Source organism: Anser cygnoides, chromosome 14, assembly GCF_040182565.1.
Source record: "Anser cygnoides isolate HZ-2024a breed goose chromosome 14, Taihu_goose_T2T_genome, whole genome shotgun sequence".
Lineage (NCBI taxonomy): Eukaryota > Metazoa > Chordata > Aves > Anseriformes > Anatidae > Anser > Anser cygnoides.
The window spans coordinates 19,305,561-19,327,267 of NC_089886.1; the positions used below are offsets into that span (position 1 = coordinate 19,305,561).

Below are 21,707 nucleotides of genomic sequence, written 5' to 3' on the forward strand. Positions count from 1 at the left end.
GCCGGAGCTGTGGCGGCTCCCCAGGCCTTTGGTTCTGCTCAAATAAACGTGCACGTTTTTAGGTTCTCAGCTGCTTTGGGGAGTTTGTGGCAGAGAACTAGGCTTTACCTGAGGATTCGTAGGACTTCAAAAGGGGGTTATATGAGGCTGGTTTTATTTAACCAGAAGTTCAGAGAACTTTTTTTCCCCAGAGGATGTGAGTTGTAAGGTTAAGGGGAAAGAGAAAAATCGCTGAAGGAAAGCAAAACAAAACAGCAGAAATACAGGGCCAGAGTTTCCCATGTGGCTAGCCAGGAAGGAGCAATAAAGCTTTACAGGCTAAGAAAATTACAGAGAGGAATTTCAAAGTTACCAAAGCCCCAGAAGTTAACATATACAAGGTACAAACCCTATTGATGCAAATTTCCCAGGATCGTTCCCTGTTGTGATTGCGTTCACTTTGTCCAGCTGCTAAAAGAAGCCAATTTGACTTTACAACCAACCAACAAAACAGCAAAAGATAGGAAGGTATGCCATAGTTCTAACTTAGCTTCCTGACTGCTTCTTTGTGAATCAAAATATTTTCTCTTAAGCCAGAAATATTTGGTTCATTGTATGACTGCTTCGCTTCAGTACAGTGTCCCAAAGTAGAGGGTGTTAGTGCTATTTTAATCCTCAGTTTGGCATTAATCCTGCCATACCCACAGCATACAGATGACAGGGCAATGAGGTCCCATATGCCTACATGCTGCACATGGCAATTTCCAGAAAATGCAGAAGAGCTTTAATCCTCAGGGCTGGCCAAGTTATTCTTAGCACAAGAGCCAGTGGAAGAGAGGATGGATGTGACTGGATGACATCCCTGCGGCCCCGTGCCTCCAGCCTCTTCTGTGTTGTGCTGGTCTGTAACAGACCCTGTTGGTGCTCAGCAGGGCTGAGCGCACACAGCTCATCCCTTCGAGTTCACCTCCACACATGCAGGGCTGTGCAACTCCTGTGAGATGTAGGTGTACTGAGACATGGAAATGGTACATCGCAGAACTGCTGAAGCCTAGATCCAGCCCCAAACCCAAGCCCTGCATCACCTTTGTGTCTATTAATGCCTTGGAGCACATTGCATGGTCTAGAGGAGTAGATGATTCCTTAAGAATGCACCCTTTTTTTTTTTCTTTTTTTTTGATCCTTCTGATTTCTATAGAACCAGAAGTTTTTCCTCACAATACAGATATAATTTCCGACCCTTTGGCAGCTTTTCCAGCCTCCATTAGCACTTCACAACCCCAAGCAAAGCGTGGTTGCTTTAGTACAGTCAATGGACTGCAAAGTTTCATCATTTAATCTCTTTTACAGTCATGCAATTCCCCATCTAGAGCCCTACCTATCTAATAGGCATATATTCGTCAGTGTCCTGGTCCCATCTCTTCTGATAACAGCAATAGATGTGGCATGTGGATCAGAGATGCTCGTTGTGCAGGGAGGAGCATGGAGACAATGCCAGTCACCTGAAATGCAGAGTGGGAAAGCTGCAGGGTGTTGAACATTTCCCATCTCTTGGATGTTTTCTCTTAGATACATTGTGAGACGTGATCGATTCAACTCTTCTTATACAGATTAGTATAAAGAAACACAAAAATCCTGTTTGAATACCTTGAGAACACCTCCTCAGCTGGCTCATCATTACCTATTGTGAGACATTTCCAAAAAAAGGACATTTCACTGTGTGGGTCAGGAATATGCCCGGTGGTATGAACAAAAGGTGCCAAAATACAAGTCTGCATAATGGACCAAACTGAGGAGTGTGCCTGTCCACCTCAGGTGTCTTCCAGCAGCAAACCAGCAGCTTCAAACCTGCCCAGGTGACAAAAATAAAAATAAAAATAAAAATAAAATAAAATAAAATAAAATAAAATAAAATAAAATAAAATAAAATAAAATAAAATAAAATAAAATAAAATAAAATAAAATAAAATAAAATAAAATAAAATAAAATAAAATTAAATTAAATTAAATTAAATTAAATTAAATTAAAATTAAATTAAAAAAAAAAAAAGCAGGCATGTACCCACAGTAGCTGGAGGCCATGAGCCCTATCGCTGAGAGCAAAGTTCCCTGCCACAGTGCTGGGAGCTTCCTAGCAAAAAGCCCTTGCTGTTTCAGCTGTAATTAGGCAAATCCCTTTGACAAGTTTGTGTCAAAACCATTGGTCAAGAACCAGTATTAATGAGACCTAATCCACACTTCGGAGGCAGCAGAACATAACACCACAGCTCAGGGGGTTTAAGGCAGCAGAGTGCACATCTCAGCAAGGCTTAATTTTATCCACATGATTTTGAAGGTGCGTATGTGCAGAGAAAAAGAAGACAGAAGAAAAAAGAAAATCAGTAGCTTTCTGAATTTAACCCTTCCAAGCTAACACACCAAGCTGCCTGTGAGGCTAAAACCTATTGTGGCTGTGCATAGCCAAAATGTGAGTACCCCCAAAAGTTTGTGCCTTTGAGAAGAAATGTTGAAATATCACTGAGGTGCTAAATAAGACAACTGTAAGCACACCTATTTGCTTCTCCCAGAGCAGGCTGACACCTGGAAACTGCATGGGCAAAGGGTAAAATAAACTACCTGGTTATTTACCGTGGGAAGGCAAAGACTGGCAATGCTCCAGCCCAGCCAGCCCAGCGCATACAAGACCAGTTTCCATGTCCTTCCACCGTACCATTACAAACACAGCTATCTGCTAGCGACAGCGGGAGGCCAGGCACAAGCAGGAGGAGCAAGCTGCTGGCTGCTAAGTGCCCCAGGTTTTGGGCTCTCAGGAGTTAAAGCAACCAGAGGGATCTTAAACAACGAGACAAAAAAAAACTAAGCAGGAGCTCTCACAACAAAAATGCAGTTCCAAAATTAATGAGATTTTGATAACCTCTTTTAAAAATGGAATATTTCCATTTTAAAATGTACAAAGACTAAAATCTTCATAAATATCCTATTAAGAAACTTCTGCTGCTGTTTTAGTTTCAATTGAAATACAGTGCATGAAGGTTGCCATAGCTACAAGCAAATTTTTGAATAACTGTTTTTCATCAGAACAGCTGCAGCATCATGCAGAACGGAGGGTGAAGTGGGGAAGCTGGAAGGAGTCCGACCAACTTCAAGCTCCTAATCAAGCGACTCTGAGATCTTCACAAACACAGCCTAGAAACTTTTAATACACTTTCTGATTTTTAAGAAAATATTGCCCTTCATTATTTGGCAGCACCCCAGCAAATGCTGTCAGCGCTGCTTGAAATCTCAGTCAAGAGAAGAGCTTTGTTTTCCTGCTAGAAAAGATAAAAATTTCCACTGATAAAGCCCTGACACTGAAGGCTGGAGGTCTGCTCTGGAGGGCTTTCTGCATGAACCGATGGATTGGCAGCAACGTGCCCCAAAAAGCCACAAAAGCTGAAGATATCTATATCCAGGAAAAACCCTTCCTAGTCTGAGTTTGCAAAAGAGAACAAAGAAAGGAGGAAATGTGGAAAAACAAGCAAAGGTGTCAAATGCTAGCAGGATGCTTTTGAAGTGGGGCTGTGGTTTAGGTGGTCCTGCCTCCTGTGGTGCTCATGATTCATAGGCATCAAGAGGCATTTCCCTCTCTCGCAAGGTCTCTCACCAGCAGGAATAGGCAGAGCAAATTTCTGAGCAGCAGTACAAGCTAAAACTGGACATCTGTGTGCGTCTATTCAGAGGAGGGCCAGGCTACGGAAAGCATCAACGGCCTTCTTTACATTCAAGCCTTTCAATCAGTGATATTAACTATGGCAAAATTCCTAGAAAACTTCAGATAGATTCATGTTGTATCCTCAGCCAAGTATGTCCCTGTGTCTCAGTCTATAAAATGAGAATAAATAAAGAATAAAATTTCTCACAGGAGTACAAGGAGACGCAAGCACAATAGTAATTGAATTGATATCTATAGAGAGTGCAAATGCATGGCTGGTTTTTTTTTTCCTAAACAAATTAATGACCATTATTTCATACATTCCTGTGAATCTGCATGAATCATCCTGGCAAAGACTATTCTTCTACAAATTGATTCATTTGCCTGTGACCTGCTCCTAAAAGACACCTGCAATGCACTCTGCAGGCTCTGCCTGCTCCTTCAGCAGCGCTGTGCAACCAAGGGCTCTGCTGCTGTGCCCATTCCTGCACGGCCATGGAGGTGTACGGGTAAGCAGCAGATACTAACCCATGCAGACGAATCTAATGGGCAACTTCTGTTTATTTTAAAACTGATTTTAAAGTTTCCTTATATCTTGAAATGAAACAGCCACCTTTCCCAATGGTTTTACATGTGCTTGGTCCAAAATGTAGAGTATTTTCAACAGGTGGTAAACAACAAAGCTAGGGAGGGAAAAGGGAGGTAAATGAAAGACAGAGGAAAATAAATGTGAGAAAAGTTGGAAAAAGCCTGAAAATAAAATATGAAAAATTGAAGTCAGGTTCTTCTTTTCAGGTTCTTTTAACAAATTACATTATTTGACCATTTCCAAATACTATCCTTAAATGCTGAGGCAGTGTCAGACCTACCTTTAGTACAGAAAAGGAAAAAAGCTGGAACCTGTCCCTCACATTGCAAGTTAGACAGTTAGTGGCAGCCAGCGGCATCTCAGTGCCCCAGCACATTTCAGCTGCCTGTGCCCAGCTCCTCCCCAGCTCAGCGGTGAGCGTACAGAAAGCGGAAAGTAAGGGTGAGTACCAGAGAGACAACCTACCGAATATCGTTCCAAGTAACTCTCACCTAATGTAAACTGAAAGAGAACCTCCTTGCCAGTGCAAAAATAGGCTGGTGGAGCATCATGAGGGATGCCAGTGAGCAGAGCTTTCTGTACTTGAGTACATGCACCCTGTCAAAGGGAGAGACCTTCCAGGATGTCTATAAGTATCAGCTTTTCTGATGTAAAGTTGTGTGTGTGTGTTGTTTTTTTTTAAGAAAGAAACAGAGGATAAAAAAAAAAAAGCACAACCTGCTGTATGGTTGGACTGCCAGAATAGCAGATTGTGAGTCACTGAAAACTGGTGACCTTAGCCAGCGTATTGCAACTCCACGGCTTTTAAGTCCTGCTGTTTCTTTACCAAGGCAGAAGAGAGGCTTGTCAAAGCTGTAGTTTCCATATATACACATGCACACATTAAAGTGCTATTTCTCTCAGCTGTGCAGACATTGGGATTACTGAACCTGACATAAACTCATCATTTTCCTGGAAGCAAAAAGGGATGCTAGCCAAAAAAAGATGAGCTGCAGTTGGCAGCAGCTATCTCATCTTGGGGTACCAAAGGGTAGCAAGCAGAGCCAGCTCTAGAGGAGTGTGCAATGTGCAGTCACTCATTTGAAAAGGCCTAAGATCATTTGCTGAGCATAAACACCTGCCTGCAGCCTGCACTCACTCCTCTCTCATCAGCATTCACCAGACAAGGCATGCACAGCATCAAAAAGAAAGGCAGAGGCTTAAGATGATGGGGTGGGAGGCAGCAAAAGGGAGAGGTGGCTGATGCCACAGGACACTTTTCTCACATTACCTCCAATGCAAAACATGCAAGCACCTCCAGCCCTGAGTTACTGCTGCAGCAGCAGCTCCTCACTATCTGGCTGCCCCCCTCCCCGTGTTGCTCCACCTTTTGTTTCCATTCTGCTGTTGAAGTAGCACATGAGCCCATCCAGCATTTTTGTAATTTTTTTTTTCCACCAGATTCAAGCTATCCTGGAGCTGGAGTCCTGGGGAATAAGCTACAAAAATAAATAAATAAATAAAATAAAAATCCCACAAGATATGGGAGGGAAGCCTCAGGAGAGATGCCCCAGAGGAGGCAGGGATCACCAAGTGGAGACAGAGCTTTGGCCAAGGGAGAGGGAGGCACGATGTGACCTTGTGGCATGCTCGGAATAGCAGACGAAGGGTGGAGGTGTTTGTCTTCATTTGTTTGTTGGGAATAAAAAGCAGAAAGCCACAACTGAAACGCAACAGGCATGCAGCAGAATTCAGGGTTCCTCACTTTAAGGGTCTGGACTCTCCATTTATTCATCTGCAAAATGCAGGTGGTCAGGCTGCTCTGATACAGCTGCAGCAGGAGAACTCAGACCATTGCTTTATTCAGAACAAAATACACAGATCTGTGAGTACGCACCAGAAGGTGGCATAGATCAGCCTGAAAAAGATACAGAGAGGGGTAATACTTTTAGTAAATGCTTTACTTGCCCCCAAATCAAGTTTCAAATCTACAGCAGTAGTAACAAATACAACTGAATTCACCTGAATGATTCTGCAAAGAGAAAAAAATACAATGAAAAATCAAAATTTCACTCTGAAATTAAACATTTAGAGGCCTAGATTGAAGAGATCGGTTTCTTAAGTCAGGGAGCAGAAGAAGCTGAGAGAATCCTTCAGCAGAGATGCTGCTGTGAGAGCCGTGAAGCTGGTGCTGCTGGTGCTCATGCTCAGAAGTGGCAAATTCAGTAAGGATTCCCCTCAGTCAGCTCACACACCCGAGGGCGTATCAGGAACTGAATCCGAGTCACCTTCAGCACTGTGACACAGCTGCAGCACTGCGGGGAGCTGGGCGGCCTGGGGCTGCCTGCAGACCATCGGGTTACAGCAGAGCAGGATCAGTGCATGCATTGCAAGGCAGCGCAGGTAGACAGGCAGAAGGCACACTGACTTGGAACTGCATGTTAAAAATACTTTTAATTCTGCTGGAAGGATGCAGTGCTGTCAGCACAGCTTGGGACTTGAAAGCTTAATTGTCTGGTTTAACAAAAAGAAGCAGAAATATCCAGAAAGAAAATGCCTTGTCACCTAGGGCAAGCAAGATGCAAAAGTAACTGCAGGAGCCCACAGCAAAAGAAGAGCACACTGAGTGGTCACACCAGGGCTGAACAGCAGGCTTGCTTCTGCTTTCAAAACAGCCCTGTGCACGACTGCTGCAGTCTGTCCTCCCTTGGGCAGCAGGTGTGGAGCACAGAAAATACCTGGAGAACTTTGAGAAGAAACAGGCTTGAGAGTGACCAACCTTGGGAACAGCTCTTCCCTTGCCCAGTTGCCACATGAACAGGTATGATCAGAACACCTAGCTCAGAACACAAATACTAATTTTTCATTACACGTGTGCAGCACAACTCTTCCCTACATACAAGCCCAATATTCACGGAGAGCTGGAGTTCAAGAGCTGGACAGAAGTTTCGAGACTTTCAGCTAGACACAGGCAGGGCTATTGTTAGTTCGCGACTGTAAACTTTTGAGCAAAAACAGCATTACTTACACCGTGTTTTGAGGACTGCCCTTGGAGATAGAGAACTGCAAAACTCCTGTACCAAAGACCATCTTGATTTCAGCAGGGGCCTTGCGAGGTTGCCATCACATACACATCGTCTCTGCTGCATCACTGCCTGGAGGCTGGGCTTTGCAGCGGGGGAAGCCGATGCAGTTTTGTGCCTGCAGCTGCCTAACATCCACCGCGCTGCCTGCTTTGAGTTCTGTGCAGCTGCTGCCTCACCCTCTCATCTTTTGCAGATTCTGCTAACTGTGACCTCCAATTTCATTTCCTCTTCCTGACAGGGAAGATGGCAGAAATGAAACTTCAAAATTCTCCTTTTCTTTGTGCGTTTCTCCCTCTTCTTGTTTAATGGATATTGTCCCAGCAGGAGCTGGTAAGCTTTTCCAAGAACCATCATCTCATGACTGGTGAGCATAGTATGTTTCAGGCAGACACAAAGAAACTCTTCAACCCCTAGAATAGAAATTCATAACGAAAAGCACATCATTACAAAGGTACATCTGTATCCACAGGCAACAGTGATTATATTTGATTATTTCTAGCATAAATACATTTTTTGAATAAAAGGCACGTGACAGTTTTAAACTACTTAGCTGAATGTGCTCCTCCTGCACCTGTGGGATTTTAATATCCCTGTGTTTTTAAGAGCATTGCACCACAGGGATGAGATCAGTGACTGATCCATTTTACTGAGTTTGAAAACGTAATTTAGGAAGGGGTTATTATTGCAGGAAGCAGGTAGAAAGCTCATTGGTAATTATACTTCTTCACATGTTTGGAGACCACAGCTTGTTTTTCTGATGCCTGAAAGAAAAAAAATAAAATTGAACGTAGATCTCCCGAGAGAGAAACGTGAAGTTTAACAGTCCTTGACTTGAGTGAATGTACCTTCAAGGGGATACTTGGTGCTGCCAAGCCTTCAAGCAGCACATGCATTGCCACCACTGATTACAGTAGAAGCTCCCTAACCCAAGCACTTTGGGAGCATATAACCGTCCTCAGGAAAGAAAAACTGTGTTTATGCAGGGGTTGCTGATGCAAATGAATATTCTTTCATCACAGCTGTGATTCAATTTGATTTTATTTTTTGCTGAAAATGAGTATTTGGCATAGGACAAAAGAAACAAACTGCACAGCAGCGAGCCCAGACAGGAGGCCAAAGCAGACCAGCAGCTGGCAGACCTGGCGGGACCAGCATGTTGCTGCACACCAAAGACACCTTTAGCATCACTGCACCACCTCACAATATTTGGGGACCATAATTCATTCAACATCATCTCAGCAATTTGTATGCAACCTTGATAAAACTAAGAGGAAATGATCAAATTAAGCAGCGAGCAGCACCACAGAGCCCATCAGCTAAGGAAGGGTTCAGTCATTATACAGCTACTTAACATGTGAGCACCTGGCCTTTGCAGTGAAACCTCCTGTCAGAATGATTCACATCAGTTATTCTTTCTCTTTCCTATTTGCTGCTATCACCGTTTGGAAGAGTCAGCGCATGATCAAGTGCTTCTTTGATCTCCCGTGTATGTGAAGACAGAAATATCCAAGCTGAAGAACTGAGCCCCATGGGTCTGACAGAGGATTCAATTACAACCCATGGAATTCAGTTCTCAAAGCTGAGAATACACGACATTCATTTCAAGGCCGTTCTGACACGCAGCAGCACCTCATACTCCTGCTTTCTCTTCCCAGTGCCTGGCTTTCCTCCAGGTGCTGTAAAACAGAAGAGTGAAATCTTCGCTGCAGCCAAAGCAACTCTATCCAGACAATAGGTCAGATGCAGAATAATAGCTTGAGGACATATATATCGAGAAAAGGGCTATTTTATGTTTTCTTTCGGCCACATACATAGACAGAAGGTGCCCTAACACATAGCAGAATTCCTAGTAATAAAAAAAATGAAATTTATAGTTAAGGAGTTCAACAATACAACACCCAGCGCTTTTCTGGAAGCCTTTGTTTGAGAATTTCAAAGGGGTAAGTTACACATTTCCTTTTCCTTTTTTATTAAAGTAAGACAACACAGACAGAGAAGTAAAACCTTCCAGAGTCACACAGCAATCTCCGTTAACAAAATAAACCTTCCAGAAGCTCAGAAGAACGAACTCTGACATGGGTGCAACCCTGCAGAATCATCAGAGTCTGGGTGGCAAAAAGGCAAGCAGGAGCCCTCAGTGCTGTCACGGCGCAGTTGTGCTGTGACACAGCCTTGCCTGATGTGACAGCCTTGTCCCAGGGTGACAGCCTCACCCAAAGACAGGAGCCTTGGCCTGCAGATAAGCTGCTGCTCAAGTGCACTGAAGATCAAAGCTGACATCTCAGCCTCAAAACACCTCATCATTTCTATACAAACCTAGGAGAAGTCACTGGTGTCAAACTTCATACCCCAAACAGAGTTTTTCAGGAAAAACAGATTGGGTGAGATGTTGGGTAATGTACTCATCTCTTCAAAGGCTGTCATTAAGATGCTACGTCTGCACAGCACCACACACAAACTGTTCAGATTACAAAAAAATCAATTTCAGATTTATTTGGAACATTTTAAACCTATTTCTTTATGTTCCAGTGAGATGAGGTGTCACAAAAAAATCTCCTTAGGTTCAATGAAAAGAAATATTTCATCTGAGATAAAATATTTGGATGTCAAGGTGTTTTCAGATTAAATCTTTTACACTTGAAAACAAAATGTAAGCAAATTTACTTAACAGAATGATTCAAAGAGAAATTCAAAGAAAATGAGTTCTTTTGTTTTAGTACTGCTTTTCTTAAATTACAAAAGTATAATTTTTATAAGTTTAAATTTCTGAAATAAGAACATTGAAACCAAATTTTATCAGGTATCTAGGAATTTATAGCTTTTCCTTGAAAAAGTAATTTGATTCAAAGCTGCAAAGTATTTCCAATTTTTAGATTAGAAAAAGCCCAACTTCTTCCAACCAAAAAAAAAAAAAAAAAAACATTTGCCCAGCTGTGGCAGGAATTCAAAGCTCCCGGGAAGGCTCACCAGCCGGGCCACGAGTGCCATGTAACTGCCTGAGCAGCCAGCTCTGCACAGATGTGAAAAACTTGTTCTTTTACAGCCCATCCTACAGCAATCACTACTGGCTTTTCTAAATCATTTAATTTAATTACGAGTATCTCTTGAATTTATCTATAAAACCTTCACCTCAAATAAACAACAAACATCTAAGAAAACTGAAGCTAGTAATTCTTGCTAACACCCAGTGCCACTTTTTCAGCTAAATTGGTGCCACCCGCAGCCTGACGGGCAGAGCCTCAGCGCAGAGCGTGGTGCTTGGCACCACATCCAACAGCTCGGCTTCTGCGGCATCCAACAGCGCGCGCGTGCGTCTTTACTGCTGCAATTGTTTTCTTAGGCTATTAAGCCAGTCAACCAAATAACAGAAATTAAAAATGTTTTCTTAACCATTTCTCTTGCTGAGAGGGAAACCTCTGAGCAAACATTTTTGAAAAGCAAGTGTCTTGTGGTACCCTCAGAACAGTTCAACACCCCCCCGTGACTCCATGAGACTTTATTAAAGAAAAAAAAAATAACAAAGGTAACTTTTTGTTAAGACCCTCAAATAATATGCTAATCAACTTTGGAATAGGATACCATAGCGATAAATTTTGCTTGTCTAGTTTTTGTGATTAGCACTGCTTGCTAAAAAGATCAGTTCTGATGTTAAGCAAGGTATTTGCCAGCGGCCCTGCTGTGGTAGTAACTCTTCCAACCTAAAGCAGGAAAAAAAAATGAAATGACCATAAATGAAAACACAATATGGTAAAACAGAGAAAGGATCAAAAAGAAGTGCCCTTGGGACAGACTCCAGAGCTTGTGTTCAATGCACGGCATTTCTGTGGAGTGCCCAGGAGAGGTCGGCATGGTGTGGTCAGCACCTAGAGCCAGGAGACACCCAACTTTCACACCTGTTTGTATTGCACTGACCAGTCGGACACTAAAGACAGGATAATGGTAAATCATCCTCTTCAAAACACAGTAAATGGACCTGAGGTAGCCCCAAGCAGGCAAATTCAAGTACCGCCGGCAGCTGCGCCCCAGCAGCCCTGGCAGGCCGTAAGGGCAGCTGGGCATCGGGTGCTCCCCAGCCCCATGCTCGGGGGAAGCTGAAATCACCTCTCCCACGCCTCAGGTGAACGGCTTGCCTTTCTAGAGAGCCAAGCATGGAGGGCAGATACCCCCAAAGCAGGGCTGGGAATGAGTACCTGTTTTAAAATTACCATCCCAGACTTGGGAACCTCCAATGCCTGCTGCTGTGGTGGGCAGCTCCGCTCTGTCCTGAAGCTCTGCAGAAGGACCTGTCCCAAAGGTATCCCCAGGGAGGAGAGCCCAGCTGGTTTCCCTATCAGCACAGCCTGCGTCCTACTGAAATTCCTAAACAGCAGGTATGGACAGGTACATCTTCATAACTACAGTCATTTTCAAGGTAAGTTGACTTAAAAGGGTTTTTATAATTAGGTAGGAGAAAAGGTCAAATTCTCTTTCAGTCTGCCTGCTGCATTTAATGCTGTTGCACTGTGTTAGTTCTCTTTGATCTTAAAAATACACGATGCCAGTGTCAACCACGTTCTGCTTTGACCCATTATCAACTTCATGTGCACCATCCTCTGTCCTTTTAGTGTCAGTCCTGGAGGGTCGCCCACCCTCTGAGAACTCATTTGCTCAAGAATTAAATTCATGCATTTGCAAACAAGAAGAAAGCTCACAAAAATTACACAGTTCTGCCTTTGCAAGAGCAGCAAGGAGCTGAGTCTCTCAACAAGCCATAAATCTACTTTTTGAAAAAACATTATTTTTTCCTATTCCAGCAGGGTCACTTAGTACCTTACAGCTTGGAGATCTTATTACAGTAGAAATTACTATCCCTAAAGGGCAGATACTTAATAGGCAATCATCATATAAAGTTTTACTGCTACACCAAAAGGCAAATCTTTTTAGAGTGATTAAGTAATGTTAAGTGCCTGAAGACTATTCTTCCATAAGTTTCCTTTTGTATTAAATATGTTTTAACAGGAAATGAACATAATGATCCTAAAGCCATCAAGTTAATGTAATGTGTAAATTCTCTGCATTTTCCTTACCATCCTGTATTTTTATGCTCCATGTTGCCATTACTACCTTTCTTTCTAATACATCTGTGTTTGTCTGAACAAACATCGAGGAGTGAGATTTTAATGCTTCTTAACCAGTCAATGACCTACTGCAGCTTCTCATGAAATCCAGATACTATTCAGATGAGCTCATCATGGGTGGTAATTAATTAACACTGATGAGGAACTTGAAATAAAATATGAATATGGTCACATTTCATTAGGAACGTAATGCATCTTCTTCACCCTTGCTTAGTTAAATACATTTTTCCAACAGCTAGTGGAAAAACACACATCTCACAGCCACGCTGACATCTGGCTAGTTGAAGCAAGAGGGCAAAACGCTGGGCAGACCTCACTCAGCCTGCACGACAGCACAGCCGTGGAGCAGTGTCACACCGGCTGGCACGTTTGTTTGTAGTGCACAGGTCAGCAGGAAACTACTGCTCAGCGTGATGAACCTAGACCTCACCTTTAAAACCTCGACTGTTAATCTTTAAACCCCTGCTCCGACTCTTCCTGTCTTCTCCATTGAAAAAAACAATAAATTCTTCAATTTTCCTCTTACCTGAACTTTCACGTAGAGGAAGCATCCCCTGACCCCCTGCTTCCCGTGGTAATTCTGATTTCTTCCCCACATGCCTGCTTCACAGGAGGTGCACAATGTGCTGGGCTCCTCTCAGGTTACAGGACAGGCACCACAGCAATCAGGCCTTTTCTACACTGGCCAGGTTTTCTTCCATCATTCACACTGCCCGTGGAGCTGCTCTGTTCATGAAGTAAGGATCAGCAAGGAGGTCCTGACACAGCTGCTTAGGTACAAGGCAAACACTGCCTATATCTTAACACACCTTCAATTTTGTTAATCCTTTTCAGTAAAGCTAATATCCATGTTTGCAGGCAAAGAGTGCTCACATGTAGAGAAGCCATAAATGTTTCCTAGTTTTATAAAAATCATGTTCAATACTGAAAAAATGCAAGAGCAAACCTCTGGTGCAATTGCAAAGAAAAGGCCCACCTAAGCTTTGCTCTTGAGCTGAACCGTTCTAATACCAGATCACATCAGACAGAGACACATTAGTGCTAAACACACCCTGCTCCAAGATTACTTCCTGGGCTCTCACCACGTTCGTGAAGACTATCAGCAATGTCAGATGAGGAACTCCCTGTGGGTACTCCTTCTCTTGAACCATTCAAGATGGTAAATGCATGTCCATAATGCCTTCGCAGCCCAGAAACTATACAGACATTTTCACTGTCCCCCCACCAAACAAAAAAGACTTTTAAAAAAATCTGAAATTGTTAATTTGTGTTTGAAACAAAAAAAAAAAAAATCACTTTCATGATGAATCGGTATTAGCCCGCACACATATTTTGGTCTTGGCAAAAGCAATTGCATTTGTTCCCAAAATGCTTTCTGAAACTCCCAGTTGTTTTCTGGATGCATTTTTAATTTCAAGTGGTAGTTACATTTCTGCTGCCAATGCCCAAGTCACGAATAACAAACATTCAATTTCCTCCCTTGTAGAATTATTCCACCCTGCTTATCTGGGGGTTCACTTCTGTTGTCTCCATTTTAATCACATTTTCCAGCAACACAGTGCTTTGTGCATCAGACCATTTTCCTTTATGAAAGATATAAATGATTGCATATTCCATTTCATTTTTTGACCTAAAACTGACATTTTTTGCATTTGTTCACTAATTTAAAGAAAAAGCACATGACAAAGCACATAAATCACTAGGAAAAACATATATTCACACTTAGACTGCCATGTATGAGCACTTAGCTGTTTAAAACAATAATGTGGATCATATCATGAAAAATTTATTTCATATTTTAAAAACTTTCTTGCCATCAGCAATAATTACAAAACCTTCTAAAAGTAGGTATTTTAGTAATCTCTATAGCCTACAGTTAAAGTTACATTTATAGCAAGCCACAGTAGGTCACAGCTCTATATGGAACACAATTCCAGCAAGTTTTTTGTACTGAAAAATGCAGACATCTATGTGCTCCAAAATTCTTTTTACATATTCTCAGATGACAGGAGGAAACACACCGCAGGGAATGTAAACAGTCTAAAACATGCGTTTTGTACACTGACACAACTGCAGTAACAGCTGTACTGACACTCCCCAGATGTTGCAAGAAACAGCAGGGCCAGCCAGCAAGGCAGTTTTCAGCATGCTAACGAGGGTAATGAGAACTGAGAAGTTAAAAGCCCTTGCAAATCTGTGAAACTCCATCCCTATTCATTCCTTCTAATTTCAGCAGTAAGTTTTTCCTCTAAAGCAGCAAAACATTTCATGTCAGTGACTAACAGTGAGGGGAAGGAAAAGGCCTACCTCTCTGAATGTGGAGTTGTTCCCAAATCCAGCAACACTTTCTTCCTCAGTTCAGATATCTGACCACCGCACACACACGTCGCAGACACTGGAAGTGACACACATGCTGTCTCCCAACACGTGAAAATGCAGGGTGGTACTATGAACTGCTCTGCTAAACCAATTCCTGATAAATGTAGTGGAACTGAGAGCTTGAAATGACTGGTCAAGCCATACACTTCAGACGTCATGTAAACATCCAAAAATATAGGAAGAGGGGAAAAAGTAAACAGGAAAGAGTAGATGGCCATTGCTCGCTTCCTTTCAGTTGCCACATTTTTAATAAAAAGAACTGGCAACGATTCAACCATTGAAATTGCACAGATCTTTGTCACTGCTTAACTACTATGTTATATATTACTAACCCAAAATGATTAGGCTCTGTGCAAACACTTAAAAAACAGGCAAGCATTAATCAACTTTTTAGTAACCCTCCCATTATTTCAAAAAGGAATGTGATGATCATCCAGCAAGAATTTTATTCGGAAAAGCACATTATAATAAATAATTATAATGTTAGCAATCCATTAGAGGCCAGAGATAATTTTTGCTTAAAACAGGTTCAACATATAAATGCTTGAAATATAAAAGATTGCTGTATTTATATTTCCTATTATAACTATACCATAGTTACTGAAAATAGTCTATGAAGAGCAAACATGCTTTCAATTCATTCATAGCCCATTTTGATATTAATTCACTGAAATCAACTAGTATAATATTAGAATAATGAAACAGCTCAACTCCTGGGGAAACTGGCAACAGTTACTTCAGAGAAAGGTGCACAAGAGTTAATAAAATCGCCTGAGAGCACTGCATGACCACCCGGTGAAGGCACCCTAGCCACTGCGAGCTAGGTAGATCCGTTAAGCAGCCTGTGGGCTGCAGACCACTGCTTTCTGTCAGACACCAGGAACTGCTCTGTGAACGAGCTCATTTAGAAGATTAAAAAAAAAAAAAAAAAAAGCACATCTATTCCCAGCCTGCTGGCAGAGGCACCAGTGCTGGCAGACAGAGCCGGGAGCCGGTTTCTGGATGCTGCCAGTGACTGCCTGCAGGTGCAGACGGCTCCTTGTGGGCCATGGGAAATGGTCCAGGAGTGTTTTTTTCAGAAAGGCTCCCTTAGAAAAGGCTGAGAACCACTGATACAGACAGCCTCCGGGGAGCCAAGCTGCCCTCCTCTGGGATATGCTTGCTGGCTCGCCAGAGTTTTAAGGCTGGCTCCTCTTGAGCTCACCAGAGCTGGTTTTAAAGAAAATAATTTTAGGTGCCGTTCAGATTCAGCATAATCGTCTCTCAAATGTTTAGTCAAGTATGTTGACTACTACAAAGGATTACAGTGAAAAGTAAAGACATTCTTTGATGTGTACACAGACTTAACATGCGATCAAGTTGCCAGTGGAGTCTTGGATATCCAGCATGATCAAAGCCTCCTAACCCCATATGCAGCTTTGAAACAGTTTTTAGCAGCTCTATTTTCCAGACTTCTTCTTGATGAATCCCCCCATGAAGGCCCTGGGCCACCACAGACACATTTGAGACCTCTGTCCTGGCAACATATCCCCACTGCAGCCTTGTCCTGCTGTCCCAGCAGTCCTCACATTCTGCTCCTCTGAAGCTCTGGGCTCTGCTGTCCAACACAAAACTGCTCTGAGTACCTGAAGCAAATTGAGATGGAGGACTGATACCTGAAACACTGCAGCAAAGAGAGTAGCTGCAGCATTGCTCATGATGCTAGGGAATTTGTTCAAAAACCTTCCACAAAATCTATTTTGATAATAAAAGATGACTTTTGTCTTTTCTTTTGTAATTGTGGGAAAAGCTGGATAATGTGTTCGATCTGACCAGTAAAAACACATAAAAGGATACATTTTTATCATCAAAACAATTCATTTTTTCATCACCATTTCCCACAGAAAATAAAATCTCAGCATTCTCCCAGATGAATGTGAAATATAGCCGGTCCTCATAACGGTCTGCACCCTTGGCCCTGGCAATTAGCCATGTGTTCATCCACTAGCCAAAATGGAAAAAGGCAAAAGAAAATGCCATTTAGCTGAATCTGGAATGATTTTTATTATAATTATTTTCTGAAAAGAAAAACCAATCATTTTAGGTACACTAGAAGCTATTTGCGGGCCTAAAACAAAATACTTTTCTGCTATTACTCTTGCACGAGAACAAATAAGAAAATGAAAATAGTATTTTAAAAGAAAAAAAATAAGGTTTAATTCTGAAAATGTCAAAATATTTTTTTCCTTTTGATTATTTACCCAATACTATTTGTACCGCTCCACTCAGCTTTGTAAATAATTTCAGTTCACTCAAAATTGTATTTTTCAAACCATTCAGAAAAAAAGAGTAACTGGCTCTAATCAGGTGAGGAGAGGGAGGTATGGGAGCTGCCTTATCCTGCAAACTCCAGAAACCTCTCTCTGCATCTTTCCAACCCCACAAAGAATCTGGATATTACGAGGAAACCCATGGCATTTCATTTGTCTCTTTTCCCAAAATACAAAACAAACTTCTGGATGCCCAGCTAAGCTCACAGTATATAGAAGAAAAAAATAAATAAATCATCTTGAGAAGAGTAAAGGATCAACGTGAAAGAAAACCAGGTATAGCCAGTTAAACCCTTCAGCTGCAGTCATATACTTGCTATCATCAAAATCATTGGCACTTGATGGAGAGAGAGAAAAATACTTACATCAATTAACTCATGCCTTCTCCCTGTTTAAAAAGTTGTTAAGATACAGGTTTAAAATAAAAATGAATATACATAAATCATAATGCAAGGAAAATATATATGCACATAATATCATCACCCCTTATTTCTATATTGCCACTGGATTCACAATAAAGTCATAACAGCACTGCAATGACAATAGCAAAAAAACCTCCTGCCTGGTGAAGAGTAGCATTAGAAAACGTGTTGTTTCCCTGACAGAGCATTATTTAAAAGTCATTGTAAATTTTTTTATCACTTTAGCATAAACATAACTCAAAACGACTTAAAATATTTTATCTTGAATCTGCTGCTGTTTACAAAATGTAAATCCATCAAAGTTGACAGAATTACTCTGGTTTACAGCTGGAGGAACTGAGGAAGAATTTGGTGTTTTGATTCAATCTTTAATGTGCAATTTACCTTTCATATATACAAAGCGCACTGGCTCTCAGGCAGAAGATAAGCATGTAATAAATCAGCTTACATTTTTTTCAGCTCTTACTCACAGTGGAATCCCCAAAATTCATTTTATTTTATCTTTTTCCCACTCTTCAGCTTTTTCTCTTTCATTTTCCTTCCTCTTCTTCAATCACCACAGGTTTGCATTTCTCGTTTTCTATTTTACATCACTCCGCTTTGTTCTCTACAATGGAAAGACAGACAGGCAGAAAAAAAAGGCAGACAGACAGCAAGGAGAGAGATACAGCCACTCCAAGGCAATAACCTCGGACACCCACATTCTGGATGATCTGTTGCTCTCTCAAAAACATTTTAACTTTATAAAGGGAAGGGAATCAAGACTCATTTGCATAAGGGTTCATCCCATCTCTTCAGCTCATATGTTTATAGCTCTGGAAAGTCCCTTTCTGATTCCCTGCTTGATAAAGAGCCAGGAAGGTAACGCAACAGCAGGGAGAGGTGAGAACTGTTTTGCTGACCTTGCAAGCAGGCCTTAAGAGCAGTGCTCCATTCTCCATGCTCGGAGGACCCAGCTAGGAGATTTGGGTGCTTTTTATCCTTTGGACTTCAAGGCTCAGACCATGCATGCAGAGCTAAAGATTCAAGTCAGAGAAACCCCCACTCCTGCACTGGAGGAAGCTCTGGTCAGGCGCTCAATACTTCAGCTTCCTGTCTGTACACTCCGCGGTCTAATCTGGGGAAATCCTGAAAACATTATCAGATGCCTGATAAGCTCTTTAGCTTTCAAGTACATAGTGATTCAGTTTCGGTCAAAACCTCATTTGAATACAGTTTTAAAATCTAAATAAAAAGTGAGACCCTGACAAAGAAGAGATTAGACTTGTAGTCTAACACCACTGGTATCCAAAATAACATAACTGATATTTAAAGCTGGCAAGCAAACCAGCTAAGCTCCAAGCTTCCATACCTGCATCAGGATGCTCTGTGTGTGTAACTGAGGCTTATTAAAAAGGGCTGGAATTATGTGTCTGGTTACCTAAATGCCTTTGTTTACCCACAAACAATGCAGCAGAAGCAGCAGCATGGATTGCTTACCCCATCCTGACGCTGCTCACCATTGACTCGAGACAGATTGTTTTTGAGAGAGGGATTACTTGAAACTGGTGCCCACTCATCCCACAAGCTTCTCTCTCAAGGCTGGCAAGTGTGGCAATGCTTGCTTGTTCACTGTAGACATTCATTTACCAGGCATTAGAGGGATATTTTCAAACTCAGCCACCCATCGCAGGGTAGCAGCACAAACAGTAGGGTCAGGCTCTGATCTCTGATCCATTGATTTAGCCCTGGAAGATTAAACCTCTAGCTCCACAGCCTGAACCCCCAATAGTTTCCACTTCAGATCAGCACTGGTTCACCAAAAGAAATCACTCCCACTCCATTGCCACCAGTCCTTCATCTCAGGCTAGCCATAGAGCTTTTAGGACATACTGCGGGAGGTACTCCTTCACACACAAGTTCTGACAGACTTGGAGAAACCCACTCTGCCTACGAGTCTGGAATCAACAGAGAACATCTTCCATTCATTGCAGGTGTGCAAGCAGTCCAGGCTTACACTTTGTTCCTCTCCGTGACTATAAAACACATTTAATGCTTTCAACAAGAGCTCTGATGTTTGCTACTGCGCTCACCCTTAGGGTTACCACAAAAACTAAGCTACCTTGGAGAAGAGAAAAATTGGAAAGATACTTGTTCCACATTCCTCTTGGTCTCTGGGAAGTCTCAGGTTGTCCATACTCAAAACAAAAGCTTCTATCATCTTTTGTTTCATCCCAAGGCCTAGTAAACTAGGCCTAACTAGGCTAATGCACAAAATTTCCCCTGTAACTAGGCTAATTAGTCTAACTAGGCTAACATTAGCCCTGTAACTAGGCTAATGCACAAAATATAGTTCACAGAAGCAGAGAGATTTCAGACACAAAAGTACTCACTGTTTTAATACCCCTATTAAAATAAATAACAGTAGTTAACAACAGAAGGGAGATCCATTGGCACTGAGTCCAGACCCAGATGGGAAACATCTCAAAGTTTCAAAAGCATCTAGAGCTAGGATTTTGTGTTTCAGCAGCACGGAAGGCCTGGCATTGTCTACTGAAATACCATGTCCAAGTTCTCAGGTGCTGCCCTGAACTTTCTGGTGTAGTTCCAGTGCTGGTCAAGTTTGGGCATGAAGAAGCAAAGACCCTGGTAGGACTTATCAATAAGGATGCTTTAATGAACTTGCATGAGTTGTTGCACAAGAAAGGAACGGTTATATTTCAGTCAGGAATTTGGCAGCATGTGCAGTGCTCACTGATGCAACTTTGAAAATACATCCCATCCCAGCTCCAGGTTTAAAAACCTAATTGTAAGCAACACTGAGCTAAATTCATCTGCTCCCAGCCAACCGATACACCCTTGCTGGTTTGTATAATCTCAGTTAGAAATTATCTGGATTCCCTGGTTAACAAGAGAGTGAGATTTCACTATGTGCTTGTCAGCTGGTTAACCTAAAGCAGAAAGTAGCTCAGCAGCAGAGAGCCCCTCAGGGAGAGAATCACACCTCCTCAGTCCTCAGCCAATCTTCCGGACAAAAGCAAAAGAGTGACCAGTAAAGTCTGGACATTTACACGGGCCTTTAAAAAGGAAAGGTGACAGGACAGGTTCTCCAGTTTGCTCTGTGAAGCTAAAGCAAATACTAAAGGTAAAAGGAAAAAAATGTTGTACAGTGGCTGAGAAGGGAAAAGGAAGACAATACACTGTGCATTGTTCTCAACAGCTGACATCAGTCAGGATGGTTACTATCATCTTCACATCTCATCTGGAAAGTTTTGACTAGCAGAATTTATTTTTTGACAGGAAGTCTAGACCTCACTCTAATTCAGTGGCTGGAATTTCTTGAGGCAATATTATGTTAAACCAAACAAGATAACAATACAGCCCTGGGTGCAGCACTCTCGGAAACCCAATATGCGGAGAGGCAGCGCTTTGTAAACTCATCAAAGCTCAGGTGCTGCTGTCATCACCACCCAGCAGTTCCAGCTTCTCTGCTTTATTTATTGCTGTTCACTGTATTCAGCTTAAACAGAGAGTGCTGATTTCCTTCTTTTACCAGGGAGGAAGGCCCTCTCAGAAGGGAGGGTCTCTCACGAGTAAAGCTATTTAAGCAAAAGCTTTACAGCAGTATGAAACATACAGGCAGAGATAAATCAGGTCCCGTATATAAAATCTTTCACAAAAACAGCCTTCAGAAAGCACAGTAGACATATATTCACTTCTTGCACGATTTCATAAATCTTCCATTCCTGCTTATAGTATTTTTGTGGCAAATAGTGAGATAAAACTAAGTTATGAATTCCAAGAGGAGCTGAAGCTTGCTGTGGAAAATCTATATTACCTTTGAAGAAACTGGAATTGAGAAACTCTCTCAACACTGAGAAAGCAAGTTTTCACTTCGTTTCCCTTGAGAGGTGATGAATTCTGTGGGTCTTGTTCTGTGATACAGCCTTAAAAAAATATATACATATATATATTACTTTTTTTTTTAAAAAAAAACTCTTTTGTGTCAACTTTCTTTAAGTTGAAAGAAGTTACAGATTTTGAGTTCTCCTGCTGATTTCTGTATCATTACTTTAAAATCCAAATCAGAGATTATGGGCTCAAGAGAGTAGGCTGATAAGGAAACCTAGGAAATTCTTTATAAACCACACACCTTTCATAGAAAACTTCGCACATT

At 41.8% G+C, this 21,707-nt stretch overlaps 1 long non-coding RNA gene across 1 annotated transcript in view; it reads right to left on the reverse strand.

Moving 5' to 3' along the window:
* LOC106034391 (uncharacterized) overlaps positions 1-21,329 on the reverse strand; it is a 43,083-nt gene extending 21,754 nt beyond the window's left edge. Inside the window, exons 1-2 of the long non-coding RNA XR_007163574.2 lie at positions 12,968-21,329; positions 7,267-9,000 (exon numbers count right to left, since the gene is read on the reverse strand). This is a non-coding gene — a long non-coding RNA (uncharacterized lncRNA). The remainder of the gene's footprint in view (positions 1-7,266; positions 9,001-12,967) is intronic.
* Positions 21,330-21,707: the final 378 nt, after the last annotated feature.